Below are 14,707 nucleotides of genomic sequence, written 5' to 3'. Positions count from 1 at the left end.
TTATTCTCTCTTTGTCCTTGGCCTCTCAAAGATGAACGCACAGCTATGATGCCAGTGCTCAGAAGTTCATAGGATGAGAGAGTGACAGCATAGGAGTGAAATAGTGCAACAGAGCATCCATTATTTTGACTGCCTTTTATAATTACTAAGAAGTTAATTCTGGGATGGACTCTGCCAGAATGACAAATAATAAAATAATCCTAGAAAATTTTAATATTATGTTAACGTACTTGTTGCTGATGTTGGCAATTGAACATCTTTAATTACGTAAAACACTGCCATTAACACGTTTAAGATTTTTCATCTCTAAAAATATTACTTAATATATTAATTGTTTTAATTTCCTTAACTACTGTCTTGAAGGGAACTTTTTCTTTTCTTAATTAAAATTTAAATTGATTTCAAGAGAGAATGGTTATATTGAGTATAGAACTGATTTAATTACTTAGCAGTTTTACGTGTGGATTATAGTCCTGCTTTAGACCATATATCAAAATAGTATCACATCCTTCTGTCTTAAAAGAGTAAATCACCAACAAAATTGTACACAATCTAAATTCAGTGTAGTATTTGTAATAATTTACAGTTTTTGAATCATGTTATATACATTTTAAATAAGAAAGGAAGAATTAATAGAAATGCAAAAAATAATTTTTGACATGAGAGAATAATTTTTCCAACCATCCATGCAGCTACTGGCAATAACTTTAAAAAAATTTTTGCTTCAAAGATAAATATGTTGAATGAGTGAAGTATGTAAATAAATCTGGTGAAACAATTTGGAAGTGATTGCTTTTGTCTGGATGGATATGAAAATATACTATGAAGAGGCAAGATGGGAGGAGAAAAACAAAACAGTACAGAAAATAGGATTGTGAGAAGAATTTTTGTTTGTTTGTTTTTTGTTTGTTGGTTTTTTTGTTTGTTTTTCTGAGGGGAGGAATGGATAGAGTGGGACTGGCTCAAAATCTGAGGGACTTTTATCACTAGTAAAATTTAGCAGAACATATTTCAGCAAAAGGTATGAATACCAATAATGAGAAATTAATTTCATGTAAGTGGAATGGCAGATCATATAGAGGTAGTACAAGAATAAATTTTATAATATTTCTAATGAATTTGCCTTCATATTGACAGAAGGAATCTCTAAAGTAGAAGATATTAAACAATGAAAAGTTTAATTGTCTGCAAGGGTTATACAATATGAGAATATATACAGTTGGAATTTGTGAAATCTTCCATGTGAAGTAAAGCTGATCTAAGCTGGAAAGTAAAACTTTTTATACTTTTTCACTATCATTATCAATATTTTTAAGTTTTTGGAATGACATTATATAAGGGTAAATCTATTTTGTACAATTAGAATTAATAATAGGAAAACTACTTTTTTGCATTGGCTGTGAGGATTTAACAAAAAAATATATTTATTTACTCTGAGCTTATGAAATTATGACAACTGTGCTGTGTGTGATTATTTTATGAAAATAAGATGATGTCCCATACTATATGTTTAACTTGCTAGGATATATATTACTCAATCACATTTAAGGATGAAACAGTCTAGAAACAGAGTTTAAATTATGGATTTTTAAGGTTATGCTAAGCATTGCAATGTGGTACTAACCTTTTACACAGATGGAATTAAGTCTGTCTGCCATTTCAGCACCTGCCCTTCAGGGTGTTTATATCTGATATTTAAAGCAGAAGTAAATGCAGAAAGGAAATTTCATATAGAATAACCAATAAATATGTGTAAAAATTCAACTCTATAACTAAAATCCCATTACATATCTATTTAATCTTATTTTGAAGGAAATGCTTTTTTTCCTAGAGCAATAAAATGCTACATTTAAAATCAATCTGTGCGTAACCCACCAACATGGATTAAAACTCTAGCTTGTGTGACATTTTTAGCAGACTGTACAAAGTGGAAATGTCACCTTTTCTTTTGGGTGAAAGTCTTTTGGCTTTGCCTAGAATAAAATATACAGAGTTTAACATTAGCTTTAAAAACGAAAAATTCTCTGTTAACCTAAAAGTTCACCAAAATGTTAAGTCTGCAAAACTATTACTAAATAACAAAATGTCTAAGGGTGTATCCTTGGCCAAAGACGATAATTCTATTTCTTTGTTTCTTATTTTTCATTTGAGGAGTAATCCGAATAAACCAAAAATAATTTTCCTAAGACTATGTATGAAAATCTTCATAAACTACATTGTGTATCTACTCACCAATTTCCTTTGAAGTGTCATTTTGAAAGTTAAAGATCTATGATTCTTGAGTATACCAAGTCTACTGACGGGACCAAAGTAAATTAGAAGATGAATGTTACAGAGATCCTGATGTCTTGGCACTTCCTTTATGAACTTTTATATGCTGATGAGATGATTTCCCGCGGCCTTGAAGCCTTCAACTGGTTTTACTGATACATAGGTTAAAAGAGTATTTTATTACAGGATATTTGACATCTGTGTATCATGAGATAGAAGGATATTTTCAGTGAACTCAATAATTAATCTATTATGGTAAGAGTTTATTTTTAAAAAATGTATACATTGTCATAGGTATGACAATTTTGTAGTTTTTAAAATAAACATCAAGAATATGATTTTGAGATTATTCAATAAAGTATTATTTTTAGGACAAGGGAAAATATTGTCCAGGATCTAGGACTTAAACCAAATAGCTGACATAAAAAAAATCATAAAAACAGAGGAATGATACATATTCTTACAACAATGTATTCTGTAAATTTAAAGGAAAAAAAGAGTCCAATTTTGATAGTTTAAAAACATGCCTTCTTTCTGTGGGTAATTAGAAATGAATATTCAGACGATCTATATCAGTGTGAAGAGAGAGGAATCACTATTTAAAATTGCCTTTATACTTGTATCTTCATTCAAATATAAAAAAAAATTAGAAATGCCATATAGTCTTAACTTAAGGATATGGTATGTGTGACAAGGATATAGCCTTAAATTAATCCCTTTTGTCTAAAATAATCATCTTAAATTTTAGCTTTCACATTTATGCTTAGTTAAAAAAATAATTCTCCTTTCCAGGCTTTTACATAGTTTGAGTAATTCTGACCCTAATAGTTATAAAACTTCGATAGGATAGTTTTGAGGGACATAAGCAAAGTATACCTGAAAGACTTCAGTAAAGCAAAATCCATAATTGAATATTCATCTACTCAGTGTTAATAATTCCACTTGTAATTTTAATTACAAAGGAAAATAAATTTTCTGAATTAGAATATACAACATGGCACACACAGAAAGAAAAAGCTTATACTAAACTGAGTCAAGTTAATAGGAAAAGCTTTATTTTGTGACAGTGATTATTAAAGCTTATTCCATTTTTTGATATATTTGAGGACATGTATAAAATGTAAATTTTATATTCATACCAAAATATCTTAGCAAAAACATGTAACAAATTAAATTTTAAAATCTCACAAAAAACCAGAAGTCAAAAAAGAATGTCATACACATACATACAAAATAATTGTTATAAGATTTGTGAAAGGTCTATGTGGCAGCTTCTAAAATAACTCCCAATGATCTTTGCCACCTGGGGTGGGTGTGTGAAACACTTTCCTCTTGAATGTGTGCTATACTTTGCATTGCTTCTAAGCAGAATAATAAAAGTGATGAGATATCAAGTTACCAAAATACTGTGACTTAAATCCCTTGCCATCTCTTGCTCACTCTTGTCCTCTTATATGCTTCCTCTAATGGACATCAGCTGACATGTGGTGAGTGATCCTATGAGAAGGCTCCAGCCACTGAGAAACTGAGGTCCTCAGTCAAACAACATATGAGTAACTGTCAACAGTCACTTGGATGATCTTGGAAGTTCTCCCAGTTGACCCTCAAGATGATTGCAATCTTGATTGATACCTTAACTGCAGCTTTGTGAGACTCAGGGCCACAGGACCTAGCTAAGCTACATCCAGGTTCCTGAGCATAGAAAGTATGAGCTAATAAATATTTGTTTTAATAATACATGAAATTTTGGGAATATTTTTTCTGCAGGCATAGAAAATCAATCTAATCTTCCTAAACACAAAAGCAAAATAAAGAAGATAAAGCTCAGACATAAAACATTAAATCATGTATATATTAAGAATGACAAAATAAAACACTTGGAAAAACATACTCTTCATAAACATGTAAAATGTTAATATTCTTATATAACCATCTCTTAAAATATTAAACACACAGAATATCTTATGATAATGGTAAAAATGTATATATTACTTATGTATATGCAAATATAACTGTCCAATAAAAACACAAAGGAAGTTATATCTTATTAATAATAAAATCAATTAACAAATTTGATAACTTTTTAAAGATTTAATTTTTTTAGAACAGTTTTAGTTTCACAGCAAAATTGAAAGGTAGAAATATTTCCCATTAGCCCCTGTGCCCACACATGCACAGCCTCCCCCATTATCAACATCCTCCACCAAAGTGGTACACTTGTTATAATTGATGAATGTACATTGACACATCATAATCACTCAAACTCTATTGTTTACATTAGGGTTCATTCTTGGTATATTTTATAGGTTTGGACAATGAATGAGAGTTCCTATTGCTCCACATCCTTGCTAGCATTTCATGTTCTGGATTTTGGCCATTCTAATAGGTGTAGAGTGATATTTCACTGTTGTTTTTATTTGTGTTTCCCTGATGACATATGATGTGAAGCATCTTTTCATATACTTATTTGCCATCTGTATATCTTCTTTGGTGAGGCATCTGTTAAGGTCTTTGGCTCATTTAGTAATTGGCTTGTTTTCTTGTTGTTGAGCTTTAAGGGTTCTTTGCATATTTTGGATAATAGTCCTTTATCAGATGTGCCTTTTCAAATGAAGCCTTTCTTTTGCATTCCAGTAGGTGTCGCTATAGCAGAAGATTTTGGTTTCTCTTATCTCTTTCTTTTCTCTTATCAAAAACTGCCTCAAATTTTGAGAGTCTGCACTTTCCACCCTCCACCCGTCTCTGTCAGAGGTGTTGCCCCAACCCCTCTTCATAGCTTCTTTTGCCTCCAGGGGTTTTGGTGTCTTACTGCTACCAAGGTCGCTGACCTTGTTGCCTGGGGCACTGGGATGGTAGGTTCTCCAGCTGCCTCTGGGATTTCCTATGTCACAATCTCTGCTGTCACAGGGGAGGGAAACAGTGGGGCGAAGACAGGGTCATGTGGGCACCTCTCCAGTGCCCAGTGTTGCAAGTCTCTGCCACTGCACAGGGGGCAGGTAGAAGGCCAGAGTGGCAAGCAGAGCACCTTAGCAGCTGGAGGACAGGGTCCCAGGCCCCAGTGCAACTACTGCCTGTTGCCCCAGACGTTCCTATGGCTGGGAGGCCTGGATTGTATGTATGTACCAACTCCCCTGCTGTTACCCGTTCTCTGGGGCTTTGAGCCTGGGGGAATATGATATTTTTTCTTTCATAAGAAACTCACAGAAAGATTTTTCAATTCATCAGAAAAGTCCATGAATACCAAGTATTAAAACCAAGGCAGAGACAAGTGATCGACAACAGTTCAGCAAGTTCAGCAACATTCTTTTGCTTTATATTCGAGATGTGCTGCCTGTAGCATAAATTAGTTTCAAACTTTTGAGTTTCTGTCCTTGTACTTTAAATAAGTGGTAATTGTAATATTTATGCCTTGCCTTATCTGCATAAGTGTAAGCTATGACAATTAAGGAACACTCTGCAAATAACTACCTCAGTTAAGGCTTCTGTTTACTAATTTGGGGGTCTTTAAAAGAGGATGGAAGAAATTAGGTTTTAAAATAAGATGTGTAAAATATGCCATTGTACATTTATTGAAATTTCCAATTGCTTATTTAAGTTTAAAATGCACTAATAACTGACACTATACTAAGAACATGTGATTTTATCTTAATCATCCTGAAGAAGCCATTAAGACATCTGTCATTGCACTGTGTTGAATTTTTTTATTTATCTTATTGTCTCTCTCACTATAATATGAGCTCAGTGAATCCAGGTAGTAGGCTACATTAGTATTTTTATTGTCAGTAGATCCATGGCATATATAATACTTATAATTAACTTTTTTGCTCAAATAACTTAAAATAAAGAGGGTGAGAAGATTATAAAGATGATACATAACTAGGAAAGTAAAAAATATTATTTTTATACTTTAAAGTACAGTAAAAGTTTTTAGGGCACATACATGCTTTAGTCTAGATTGATCAATCATTTCAGACTTGAGTGCTAGAAAGTTAATTTTGATTCTCTCCCATTAGTATTTACATTTGCCTAAAGCAAAAGATAAAGTTATTTTTAGCAAGAAAAAATATACTATATCCAAAGGCTAAATCATTAATATTGCATTTGACAGTTTCACATTCAGAAATGAACTTAATGTGTTTACATTCATGTATCTTCTTTTCAGTCCACCCTATACTGAGAAGTCTGAGCCCAACCCCAGAAAGTCTATTGTAATCGACTATACAGATTTGTTCTCTCTGGGTTAACACCAAAGTAGATTCCCAGAGTGAAATTTTCTTCTCTTTTGTAATACCTTTTTTTATATTGAGATGAATCATTGTGTAACTATGACAGACAATAATCATAGTTGGAGGAAATGGCTGGCTAAGGACAGGTGCCATGATGTTTTTTGGCAGTACAGGAAAATGTACATTTGACATACTCAAGAAAATGACACTAATTGAAGTGTTCTCTTCATTTATCCATATTTGTCTGTTGTATAATTTCATGTGTTGATAAATGATCAGTGTCAACAGTAAAGAAAGATTATTAGCATATATATGAATTGAGCCAAAGCTAATTATGTTGAAATGAAAAACTCAGATATTTTGATATTAGTATTTTCAGAGTATAGTTAAAAATGAGAAAAAAATCTTCAGATAAAGATAAGTCATTAAAGGCATATCTATTCCTGCTCTTTTCCCTAAAGTCAATTAAAAAACAAAAAAAGGAAAATCAGAGAAGAAAATTCAGCCTCAGTGAAAAGACAGTTACAACTATACAAATTATTAAAAAAAATCTGTCACAGATAGTGAAATTTGGGCAAAGTTTTTTAGATAGGTAAAAAAAGACACACATTTCTACAGAGATTGACTGCAAGTATGTGTGCAATGAATGCATCCTGAGAGCCCAATCATCAAGGTCTTAACATGAATCAACAAAATCCTGAACCCAGGGCAATGTAGGAGTATCACTATCACCTTCTCACACAGCAGAATAACAAATGAGGACCAATTTGCAGCAGACTGTGTGCTGCCTCCTCAGCAATGATTTTCAACTTCCCTCTCCTTTTGAAAAACTTTTAAGGGTTCTGAAATATAGACAGATATATATCACAATTCCTAACTGGCCATTGTAAAATCCAGTCAGCTAAAGATCAGTAAGTCTTAAATCTCCCTAAGCTTTTTAACATTTTGGAATTCATTTTGAGCTAAACATACCTGAGTTGAGTCCATGGTAAACGTGATATGAATGTATTCTCAGGCAACAGGCTTAACTGTCCAAGCTTCAGTAAAGAAAACAAACACAGATCAACAAAAGGGAAACACAAATCACTGAGTGAATAAAGGAAACAAATGAATTTTTAGAGCCAAAACAAAATAGAATGCAAGCTAAGATTGATTTAAATTCCCAAAGAAACAACTTTGTCAATGTCTAAAACTACTTGTGTTTTGCCAAAGCAGGAGGACTTTCAGCCAGAATTTAAGAGCTTTCTAGCATTGATATCCTCCTCCTTACTTACACACTTCTTTTCTAGCACTCAATTGCACACTCAGAGATGTGGGTCTGATGGAAGTTCTTCTAATGCATATTGAGCTTTTACTTTGGGCTCTAATCTGTTTCTGTCACTTTAAAAGCAATCTCTAACTCTTTCTCTTCTGCTTCCATATGGCCCTCACTCTCATTTCATTCAGGTTACACTCATTCTTCACATCATCAGAAAGTACTTACTTCATCATGCTACTTAAATGAATAACCATCACACTTTCCTTTTGGCCTATTTTATGTTCTCTTCATAGAATATTCATGACAATAATTCTATACATAAATGTAAGCTTTATGAGATCAGGGTCTTTCTCTTATTCATTGGTGTATCACAGGCACTATTTATTTCCCTCCCTGGGAAAAATTATTTTAAGCAGAAATGGTAATACATGTGATCCAGTTATAATAAAAATATATGTGACTATTAAAGAATCTGATGTAATAAGATACTGATAAAAAAGACCAAGTTGAGTGATTTGCTTAAACATATATTTTGGAGGGCAATAATTGAAGAGTGATTTTCTTTATTACTTTTGTTTATAATATAGAAGAACAGAAAATGATAAAATTACTGTGACAGAGTGACTGATTTTACAAAAAAGAGACAGTTCTACTATTAGAGGGAAGAAAATTACCAAAAGAAGCTATCTTTGATATAATTTATCATGAAGACATAGATGAATACTGGAAAGAGTGTGAGAGAAAGTACTTCAAAAGAATGAGGTAAGATTTTTTTCCTAATGGATTAAACACATTTACTTGATATTCTTGAATAAATTGTCAAGTTCACTTTATGCTGCCAGTCAACTCTTGATTATTCATGTTATTTTAAGAACACATCAGCACATAAAGGCAAAGTTTAACGTGGGAGTAGTTGTCGGTTATAATTGATGCACAGAGAGAGTGGAGGGAAGTCTGGCCATGATGAGTAATGGGGCAGAGACAATTGATCACTGTTGATCATACTGAAGACTGGTTGTTTGGAGAAAATCTTCAATCCTCAGTCTTCATTATTTAGGCATGGCTAATCAGAAGTTGATTAATTTAGATAATCTAATGTCTACATTTTAATTCATACCAAAATATGAAAACTTTTCTGTGCCAGGCACAATCATTGGTAAGGAAATGATCTACAGCTTGCATGGGCATTAGAGTCTAGTGAGTGAAAGAGAACAATTAGGTAATTACTCAAAGAATTGTTAGGGTCATTCTGAGATGCTAACCACTAGTGCCTATAATAATATATTTATGACTGAAATTGACTAAAAGATGCATTCATTTCAACAAATATTTTAAAATCTGCTTCTTACGTGCATAATTTAAATTTTGAACACACCCAAACCAACTAATATTCAATGAGTTCATTCTAGGTGAAATTATTATATTAATTAGAGAATAAGATAAAAGAAACAAGAAAATCAAAGTTATCTCAAGAAGAGTTAATAAATTAATTTTATAGGGGTTTCCCTGGTGGCGCAGTGGTTAAGAATCCACCTGCCAATCCAGTAGACCAGGTTCGAGCCCTGGTCCAGGAAGATCTCACATGCCATGGAGCAACTAAGCCTGTGCGCCACAACTACTGAGCCTGCGCTCTAGAGCCCGTGAGCCACAACTACTGAGCCCACGTGCCACAACTACTGAAGCCCGTGTTCCCTAGAGCCCGTGCTCTGCAACAAGAGAAGCCACTGCAATGAGAGGCCTATGCACTGCAACGAAGAGTAGCCCCTGCTCGCCGCATCTAGAGAAAGCCTGTGCACAGCAACAAAGACCCAACAGAGCCAAAAATAAATAAATAAACAAATAAAAATGAATTAATTTTATAAAGAGAGAAAAAACTGCATTACATTATATGTGCTTCCTCCATCTTATTTATGGAAGTGGTGATAGGCACATTATTTTTATTCTCTCTTCTGTTAGGTATTAATGTGGGCGTTTTGTGAAAAGCTTTTTACATTTTTTTAATTTTTATTTTTAAACACAACCAGTTTCTAAAGAGAGGTTTGAGGTCATCAATTCATTGTATATATTTTGAAGTTATTCTAGATTATTTAATACTTATTAAACTATTAGAGTATATAATTTTAATTCAAAATATATTTTTACCATGCAGAATGGAATTAATTTAGTAAAACAATTACTGATTATAATATCAAACAGAGTGGCACTGAGAGGGCATAATTTTCTTTTAATCATACTGTGAACATAGGTTCTTGGCCACCTTTCCAAAGTTATCAGTTTTATCTGTTTTATTTGATTGTCCTAATTAGTACAGGAGAATATTCTAGGGTATTTTATTCGAAAAACAAATAATTATCATTGATCTCATGCTCCCTCAAGCATTCACAGGCATAGTCAAGTTCTAGTATCTGGAGAGGCAAGCCTCGGAGCCGAGTCTGGGAAGCCTGCATAGCTGGTTGATAGAAAACTTAATGCAAAAAAATGTTTTCCATCTTGACTTCAGTTGTATATTTCACAATGCTCCCTTTAACATCACTTTACAAACTCTTAATAATGATCATTTCAAAATATTACATTAAAACCATAGTTAGAGATGTAGTGATTCCAAGTGGTATTTACACTAATGTGTACACTTGGTGCATATTTATGCTTTGTGTATTGTTCAGCATGTATGTTGTACCTCAATAAATGGTTCATTTAAAAATGAGGAATCAAAAAGAGTTTTAATTATACCTAAGAACACGAAGGTAAAACTAAGAATAGTTGTAGAATTAAATAAAATCAGGGGGCATAAGTCAAGAGAGAAGAAATATATAAATTTATGTTCATAATAAAGAATTACTGGATAATCTCTAAACTTACAGAGACTATTTCTAATAAAATATAGCTCATTTATAATACAAGCCTTTCTAATTTTAAATTTATAATAAAATCACATAATTAAGAAAAGGAAGTACAATGTAAAACATTTAAAGAACAAAGAACTAGAAATTATAAGATAAAATAATAATAATATGAGATACAGAAATAGTATTACACATATCTATCATAGTTACATATGGGTGTGAGAATGGACTAAACTCACATACTTAAAGAAAAATAGCTATCTGATTTAATAACAAAATAAAATATGACTTTAAATTATATAAAAGCAACAGATCTAAAATAAAGGCATTTAGAAGACTGAAAAAAAGAGGAAATAAAAACTACATATGCAGAGTTAACACAAATCAGTTTATCAGGGATCCCAATTTTCTATCAGAGACATTTAAGTGCATCTGGAAATTATTAACGTATATTAATATAAATCTTTAAAATGCTAAAGGATCAAATTCACAATGAAGATATACTAAATAACATCAATATTTACAATGAAAATGAGTGCTAGGTAAACTGTGCATTAAAATTAGACTTTGATATGTCACTAGTAATGAACGTTTTACCAAACTATACAACGTTACTATAAGGTTATATTTGAGGCCTTTAAAAATCTTCCAAAAGATATGCACCAAAAGACATTGCAATTCAAGAGACAACAAGCAGCTTGGTCCATTATTGTTTAGCTCTTCCTCATTTATAATTGAAATATTCTTAGCTTTGCAATTTGAAACAACATAGGGTTAATCTACTCTCCTTCTCACAGGTCATGCCTATTTCCATGGCTGTTATTGACACAATAACCAATGAATATGTGTGGAGGGAAGGAAGGAAGGACGGAAGGAAGGAAGGAAGGAGGGAAGGAAGAGATGGCAGCTAAGTATTTAAACGTTTTTCACACCTTGCCTTGAACTGTGTCTTGTAAGTGTGTAGTTATTTTGAGTGTCTGTGTGATGTGTATTTCTCATCTCTTTAATTTGCACTGTTACCCTAAATGTTCTTTAGGATTGAAGTTCAAAATTTTTGTGGAGTGTTTACTATGAACTCTGGACCGTGTGAAGTTCAATGCTTTAAAGATAAATAGCATGTTTTCTATTAACGTGCAAAATCCTCTTGGGGTTGTTTTATACCACATGGATTGCTGTTAGGTGATTATTTTCTGTGATGTTGTTTATACTACATTAATGCAAACAAGATTATGTCTGCTATTTTAGCATCTGCTTTAAATGATTGACTCATTAAACTTTCCAACAACTGATACCACTAGATCCTGACATCATTTTCCACTGTTTTGTTGTTAATCATATCTCTCATCTACTGCCATGTAATCTTGTTTTAAAACATATATTAAAGGTTTTTAATAATCATTACTAAATTTTAAAGCTTTTATTTTATCCAGCATTATATTTTTGAAACATTTTAAATCCAATTCTGTAAACCTAATAACATAATAATAATAATGATATTTACTCTTTTAGTTTTCTGTTACAAAAAGGATTAAGCATTCATTAAATGCTTTCATCCAAAGTATTATTAAGGGTTTTAAAATTGGCAAAATATAAAATATGCTATTCCATTAAATATCCACATCTTTTTGAGCCATGTGCCCACAGAGCTACCACAGAGCCCAGCTGAATGGTAGGGAAGGCTTGTCAATATCCTGGTTGAGAGCTGCCCTTCTCCCACAAACATCATAGAATCTAATAGAACTTTTTATGAAAAAAAATGTTCTATATCTATTCTCTCCAATATAGTATAACACAGTTGCATGTGTCTGTTGAACACTTAAAATATAGCCAGTGAGAAAATTAATTTAATTTTATTTGATTAGAGCTAATTTAAATATACACTTCAATAGCCATATTGTATAGCAGGGGTCCCCAACGCCCCGGGGCCATGGACTGCTATCGGTCCGCGGCCTGTTAGGAACCGGGCCGCACAGCAGGAGGTGAGTGGCGGGCAAGAGAGTGAAGCTTCATCTGCCGCTCCCCATTGCTCCCCATCGATCGCATTACTGCCTGAACCATCCCCCACCCCATCCGTGGAAAAACTGTCTTCCATGAAACCGGTCCTTGGTGCCGCAAATGTTGGGGACCAACGGTATAGAGCAGTTCCACAATATTGGCATGTAAAAAGTGACACAATATAGTGAGTTTTATGAGCAGTTTACAAATACTTTTGGAAACAAAGTGAAAAAGTATGTTTTTATGAATCCAAATTAATACAGCTCTACCTGTACATATTATGAGTGGATAACTTTGGATGATGGGAATTATGGTGATTTTCTTTTTTCGTGTAAAATTGGAATATGTTACATACATATGTTATGGACATATTTACTCAGAGAATGATCACTAGTTTCTTTTAATGGAATGACAGATATAAGAATAAAAGATGACTCTCAAGATTTTATGACTGAATGGGTACATGGTTCAAATGAGTATGATTATTCAAATTATAATTACAAAACTCTAATCATATGTATGTGTCAAAGATAGAAATTTCAAGTCTACAGGAGGAGCTGGAAGAATAATAATTTTATATGGATGTTTTGAATTTGAAATGAGTCAACCATGAAGAAAGGCAAAGTGTTGATCATCATTCCAGATTGATATACCACAGCCATGTGTACACCAGTTAATTCTGAAGAATAATAGTTACTGATACAGTTGACCCTTGAACAACAAGTGGTACCAAAACCAGCAGATGCTTAAGTCCCATTGTTAGTCCTCCATATCTGTGGTTCTGTATCCATGGATTCAGCCAACCACAGATCGTGTAGTACTGTATATTGAAAAAAATCTGCACATGAGTGGACCCACACAGTTCAAACCCATGTTGTTCAAGGGTCCACTGTATATTGATCACCCATTATTTGTTAGACACTGATCCAAATTTTTTACCTATTTTGTCTCCAAGGCAGGCATATTACTGCCCCTTTCTTTTAAATAGATGAGGAAACCGAGGGGGTTAATAAACTTTCCAAAGTTCATAGAGATAAAACTGGGATTTAAATGCAGGGAGTCTAGCCAACTTTAAGAGTCCATACTTCTAACCACTATACTATATAACCTCGCATAGGTAGTAACCTACATATGTATATAACCTATATTATTATGTAACCTTATATATGAAGGCTCTATGCAAATGAACAAAAAAAAAGAACACTGTGACAAAGGGAGAGATTTACGCAGGGAAAAAGTAGGAAACAAAAAAGGATAGTTGGAGTTCAGATGAGAATTTAGAGATGCATGTGTTAAATGAGACTAAGAAAGTATGACAACAGTAGGTGTTAAAAATACAAGGCTACGTATTGAACTGATACATCTTGGCATGTTAATAAACCCATGGAAAAAGACCTGTGTTATATTTTAGGATTAACTAGGATTAGTGTAGCAGTTAAGAAAAATGAGATAGCATTCCCAAATGTTTGCATAAGTCGATGAAATTAAATGCAAAAATAATCAGTAAAAATAGCATTGAAAACACATTCAAGGACATGTGTTATGCTTCACCAAACAAAAACAAGGCATTTCCATAATGTGAGCATAATGAGAGCATCACAGAAGCATTTATTTAGTCTGTTAGCAAATACTTACTAACTAGGGATATCAATATGTATAGAATTTTATTTTGTTTTATTTAAGTTAATTTTCTTATATGTGAAAACAAAAATTAAATTGTAACATTCAAAATTTTTGTGCAGTGCATTTGCACTGCTAAATTTTATGGAGCAAAATATTCCAGAAATCATACAAATTTAACTTTCTATTTTTAGTTTTATAACAAAGAAAATGGTAATTTATAATATTCATTGTTTGGGGCAGATAGATAAGGATTTCAATATATATTTTTAGTTTTTAAGTGATGAAATAAAGTAAATATATGGGAGAAATTTGAGAATTTCTCATTGATATTTTATATAGAGTGTCAGTTTTCTAAAGTCTGCTCAGACTCTGCTTTAAAAATCCTTGTCAAAAAAGGGCAACATCTGATTCATCATGATGTTGGTATCAGTTGATTGTCTTTTCTTATTCAAGTGGTGATTTTCTTGTTTCTTTTTATGACATGATTTTTA

Source organism: Delphinus delphis, chromosome 1 (genome assembly GCF_949987515.2).
Source record: "Delphinus delphis chromosome 1, mDelDel1.2, whole genome shotgun sequence".
Taxonomy (NCBI): Eukaryota; Metazoa; Chordata; class Mammalia; order Artiodactyla; family Delphinidae; genus Delphinus; species Delphinus delphis.
The sequence above is the reverse complement of the archived record's forward strand: the minus strand, read 5'-3'. Positions refer to the sequence as shown.